The sequence below is a fragment of the Cynocephalus volans genome, chromosome 7 (genome assembly GCF_027409185.1).
Source record: "Cynocephalus volans isolate mCynVol1 chromosome 7, mCynVol1.pri, whole genome shotgun sequence".
NCBI lineage: Eukaryota > Metazoa > Chordata > Mammalia > Dermoptera > Cynocephalidae > Cynocephalus > Cynocephalus volans.
Window position 1 is genome coordinate 62,473,042 of NC_084466.1, and position 6,053 is coordinate 62,479,094.

General features: G+C 38.0%; 1 pseudogene; it reads right to left on the bottom strand.

Moving 5' to 3' along the window:
• Positions 1-4,221: 4,221 nt before the first annotated feature.
• LOC134381644 (phosphoglycerate mutase 1-like) lies at positions 4,222-5,843 on the bottom strand (annotated as a pseudogene).
• Positions 5,844-6,053: the final 210 nt, after the last annotated feature.

A 6,053-nucleotide genomic window follows, 5' to 3' on the forward strand; every position in this document is an offset into this window, starting at 1 on the left:
CAAGTACACAGTAGGTAACCAACAATATTTATTGATGAGTGAAGTAATGTCTTATGTTCTTCAATGGAGGAGATTAACAGCAGATTAGATAAAGTTAAAAACAGAATTAGTGAACTGGAAGATGGTGCACAAGAAAATATCCAAGATGGAAATTACAGAACAGAGTGTAAGAGACAGAGCATACAGTGAAAACATCCAAGATATATGTAATTGGATTCCCAACAGGAAGGAGAGAAAGAATGAGACAGAAGCCTCATTTGAAGAGACAATGGCTAAGAATTTTTCAGAACTTATGAAAGACACCAAGCCACAGATTCAAAGATTCCTATGAACCAAAGCAGGATAAATAAAAGAATACCACACCTAGATTCATCACAATAGAACCAAAGTCAAAGAGAAAAGAGATTACCTTCAAAACAATAAAATCAAGTTAAAGCTAACTTCTTTATAGAATTATGGAAGCCAGAGAAAAATGGAATGATAAATTCAAAATGCTGAAAGAAAATGACTGTCAACCTAGAATTACATACCCAATGAAAACATCCTTCAAGAACAAAGCTGAAATAAATACTCAGAGAAGTTAAAATTGGTAAAATGTTTTATTAGAAGATTCACAGTAAATACTAAGGGCATCTGAAGGCAAAAAGAAAATGACCCTAGATGGAAGCCTAGAAATACTGGCAAGAATAAAGGCAATGAGAAGGATAAATACATGGATAGATATAAATAAACATTGGCTGTATAAAATAATAATAATGTCTTGTGGAGTTTTCAATAAACATAAAATTAAAACACAACAATGGCATACAAGTGAGGAGGCAAATAAATGGAGTTTAAAGCTTTGAAGCCTCTTGCATTGTATGGTAAGAAAGTAAAAATACCAATTAATATTAGACTTTTATAAGCTAATTTTAATTACTGCAGTAAAAGAATAATAAAAGAATTTATAACTTCTAAGCTAATAGAGGAAACTGGAATATTAAATAATAACAAAATAAATCCAAAAGATGGCAGGAAATGAGAGAAAATAGAACATATAACAGGAGGAACAAATAGAAAGCCAATATTGTTATGTTAAATTTAAACCAAAATATATCAATAGTTATATTAAATGTAAGTGGACCAAATGTCCTAATTAAAATATAAAAATTGTCAAACTGGATAAGAAAACAAAACCCAATTACATGTTGTTTATGAGAAGAATATCCTAAATAGAAGGATACAGAAAGGTTGAGATTGAGACGATGGAGAATGATATACCATGCAAATATTTTGAAAGAACCATTCTAGCTGTCTTAAGGATAATAAATCAGAACTACAGGCAAGAAAGACAACTTGGACAGAAGAAGCATGAGATTTGTTTCAAGTGGGAAGTAACAGAGGCCAAGAGGTTGTGATAGCTTAGATGCATTTTAAGGTGCACTTAGACATACTAAAGCACTACTGAAAGATGATAAAATATGAAAGGAAGGAATGTATTCCTAAGAATGCTAGTGTAAGAATGTCTCCCCCACCATATTTCCCCCTTTGTTATTTTATATCTGTGTGCTATTAGTAGGGTCAAATTAGGAACAAGCCTCCTGGTGAAAAGACAGAGAATTCCTATGACTCATACAAAGGGGTCCCATAGGATGTAAGACACCCCAGGTTAGAGGCCATCCCACTTCACTTTATCATCCAAACCTGACACAGACCATATTCACTGTAGTGGTGCTCTTACCATGCTACTCTAAAATGTCAAATTTTAACCCAGTGCAATTCTTTCTGAAAGACCTGCAAATTTTTAGTTTCAGAATATTGGTTTACAGATCCCTGCAATAATAGGACCTCTCTTTAGTATTTATTCTTATTACTCTCAGCAACACAAACATAGATATCCATAGTGGGTGCTTAGCTCTCAGTTGCCAGTGTAGGATGGAGAACACATTAAGTTATGGATAAGATAGTCAGCAGTGGAAAGGTGGAAAGGTGAGGAGAAGAATAAAGAAATTCTGTATAAATTCTACTTATTATTCTGACCACATTATTAGAAATATCCAATTTGCTGGTTTATGACATCTTTATTAGCTCATTCGTCATATAATCTAGAAGGGATAACATGTGACACATTCATAGATGTTTTAAACATTATTATGTAATGCTTATCTTCCAGTTCTGAACACCAGAATCTTGGTTGCAAAGATGTTTAAAGTCAATAAATCAGGTACCTTTCTACTAAACAACATAAAAGGGATTCTTGAGTCAGGACTTAAAAAAGAGAACTCAGGGTTGAGAAGAGAACCCGAGTTGTGGAATGAACTAGGCTCAGTTAACTTAAGTATAAATATATATTAAAATATGTCCATGGAAGAGTTTTGGAGAAATCCCCTATTTTCCTCACTAATTATATCAATTAGAATATTCTTGGTTAATAAGTTAATAGAAAACCCTGATTTCAACTGGCTTAAACATAGGGAAACATTATTTTGCATAAATGGAAGTCCAGTGGTTGGGCAGGATTCAAGATTAGTTGATTTAGTAATTCAGCAATTTCATGAAATACTGAAGTCTTTCCATTTATCCACTCTGTGAACTTCTGAATATAGGTTTAGTTGAATATACACACAATAAAGAAAGTCCATCTCTTCCTCTGTCTCTTTCATGGTAGTGAGGAAACTTTTCCCCCAAACACCCCAGAAACTTTTCCTCATCGGGTCACATGTCCATTTCTAAACCAATCACTGGCGAAAAATAAAATAAAATAAAATTACCACAACTAGCCTGGACTAATCATCTGGTGGGGAGAATGACAGGAGTCAGCCATCAGGAACACTGTAGAAGGGAATTGCAGTAGAGGAAACTGTTTCTCACTGGTCTTGCCCATATCCTCTGCCTCCTCTGCCCCTTGATTCTACATCATTCATGCTCTTCACCCATTCCAAACTGGCCATGCTGAAATGTTTTCTTTCTGACGTGGTATCGGTAGAGCGTTCTCATTCTTTTCACTTTTCTGCCTGCAATTATTAAAAATACATATTTTAGATGAGAGCGTCTTTATCAGCTTCATTTCTGGACCTAGTTGCTGCTGTTCCTATCAGCTGTTAGAAAGATTTGTTCAGCACCAGACCTCAAGGCAGGGGAACTCTATTTTCATGCCTTCTTTGCAAAAGCAGGCCTATAGTATGTGCCTTTAAAGACAAAATTCTCTTTGCCCTGCTGTGGAATTTGGAAGAAAGAATCAGTGCTACCTCAAGGATCCACTTCATTATCCCCTCCAAAATATTTACTATGGTTATTTTGTGTGTACCACTAGCAAATGTACTCTTTGACCTCTGTAAATGTGTTTGAAACTATCCAGTGGCTGCCTCATTGAGGTTTTTGTTCTTTAGCTCTTTCATGTCAACTATGTGTGGATTCAAAAGACAAAGTAGTTATATTTTGAATTGTCTTAATAAATTATAACTCTATGAACTTACCAAATTATGTGCTTTGAAGGCCAATTGGTCAAATTACAATTATTTTATCTAATAATGAATTTTGTCTAAAAATGAGAAATAATTTATCATTTAAGAACAATTAAAAATAATTCTTTCTCTCTCTCTCTCTCTCTCTATATATATATATATATATATAAATATATATATATATATCCTTTTTTTTTTTTTTGTAAAAGTAAATGCAACACATAAGCTTAATTCAGGATTGATCCCAAACTTCTGGAGCCATCTCTTCTGGGGTCAGGGAGGAAATAGTTGTTTTCTTTAAGTCACCATGCAGGTTACATTCATCTTCCTTTGGAATGACTAGTGCCCCCCAAGACTGACCAGACTACAGAGGGTATAGGACTAGCTCCTGAGAACACAAATGGGCTCTATTGCTTCTCTTCATTGATCATGACTTAGCGTGGTTCCTCCCTATGCCCTACCCAAGCAAGTCCTTAGTAAACAAAGCACTAGCAGAAACCCAAGTTACTACCTCAACTCTCTTGGATAAGAGGAGCCTCCCCTTGGCTTAGACTGAGAACTCATGCCCCAGAAGTGCTGTTCTCACTTGATTTTATGAAGGGGGTAGGTGCAGGAGACAAAATGGCTAAGACGAAAATGGGAGCCACTGGTCCCCATCTGCAGCTACAACTTAAGGGGCCTACAGCTGTGGTCACTGGGATACATGCAGGGGAGAGGTGCAGAGGGATGGGGTGGGCAGGGAGGGTGTTCTGTGGGATAGCAGTCTGCCTGCTCACCTTCACTTCTTGGCCTTGCCCTGGATATTCACAGATTCCAAGGCTTTACATAGGGTCTCTTCATCCCTCAAAAACTTCATGGGCTTGCTGGGCTTCAGGTTCTTGTCCAATTCACAGACGATAGAGAAACCAGTTGGTAGGTTCAGCTCGACGATAGCCTCTTCAGAGAGACCCTCCAGATGCTTCACAATGCCCCAAAGGCTGTTGCTGTGGGCTGCAATCGGTATCTGTTTCTCCTCTTTGATCTGGGCAACTATTTCTTCATTCCAGAAGGGCAGAGCTCTGGCAATAGTGTCCTTCAGACTCTCACAGGAGGGTAGGTAATCTTCAGAGAGGTCTGCATACCTGCAGTCCTTACTGACGTCACTGTAGAAGGGATGGTCAGGCTCCCCTGGAGGGGATGGGACATCATAGGAGTGCCTCCAGATCTTTACCTGGGCCTCACCATGCTTGGTAGCAATTTCTGCTTTACTGAGGCCAGTCAGAGCCCCAAAATGCTGCTCATTGAGGCGCCGGTTCCTCACTACTGACAGCCACATCTGGTCAATGGCACCCAGCACTGTCCAGAGGGTCTGGATTGCTGTCTTATGCACTGAGGTGAAGCAGAGGTCAAACTCATAGCCAGCATGTCACAGCGCTGCCTGCTGGGCTCAGGTCGGCGTCATACCAGCCACTGAAGCGGTTCTCCAGGTCCCAGGCACTCTTGCCTGCAGGATCAGCACCAGCTAGGGAGCTGTATTAAAATACAGCCCAACTCTGTATTTTAATTTACATAGAATGTTACTTCTATAAAGAATTAGTTAACGAGAATTTTTTTTGTCGTATTTTGAAATAGAACACAATGCCTCTTAACCCCTCAAGGAAACATTTTCCCAAAAGGCTTTTAATAGTGTGAATTTAGGTCTTACAAAAGGCAGAAAAGCTTCTAAATTCAGAGTAAGTCAGGAGAGTTTCTTTTTTATTGTCCCTTTCCACGTTTACTATTTCTTTCTACATTTACTGTCTGTATTTATTATTCCTTTTTCATTGTCCCTTTCTCGAAAGCAGAAAAAACAGTGCTTCATTGCAGGCCCTCAGGGAGACTGGGTTTAATTAAAGTCTAAAAAGTACATTTGAAAATGAGGATTGTTAGGCCAGAAATAGTTTGTGAAGTGTTTTACCCCAATCTTTGTATCACCAAAAGTTGAAAGAGAAGAAAAAAGAAAAGTAAAGAAATAAGGGACATATTAAAATCCAATGGTCAGTTATCAACCACAATCAGGAACAGGGTTCCCTGGGCACCACTTGGTGGGAAGGAATGTGAGGCCCTGTTGACCATTAGACTGTCATTCTGGAATGTCCAAATGGAACATTCCTATAGACACTGCTTTGGAAAAAAATACATGGTCATCACATGTAATTGAGCGAGTCCTGCATAGACAGCAGTAAAATCATTATGAACAAAAAGCTTTTGCCCTCACATCATGTGCACGATTCAGTACAAGGCAGCATTCCATGCCACCAGCCACTTGAGGTGCACTGATGAGTCGTTGTCTTGTGTCATGTACCATGTTTCCAGGAATGTCTGTTTCTCCTCATCTCCTTCTGTATGAGACGCTACAGCCCATTCTTTTGAAACATGCATGTTGTGCTCCTGTCTTTTTTTGTTTTCTTTTTGATTTTCTAATTGTTTTTCACTCTGCATAGAATTTAAGCCTCATAATTACTTTATCAAACATCATATCCATTAGTGGGATTACCACTTGACAACTGCCCAAGTTTTCAATATATTCATCACATTCATCAAACCATCGGTTAAAGGAAGAGTTGGCAGCCATTATACTTGAACTCACTG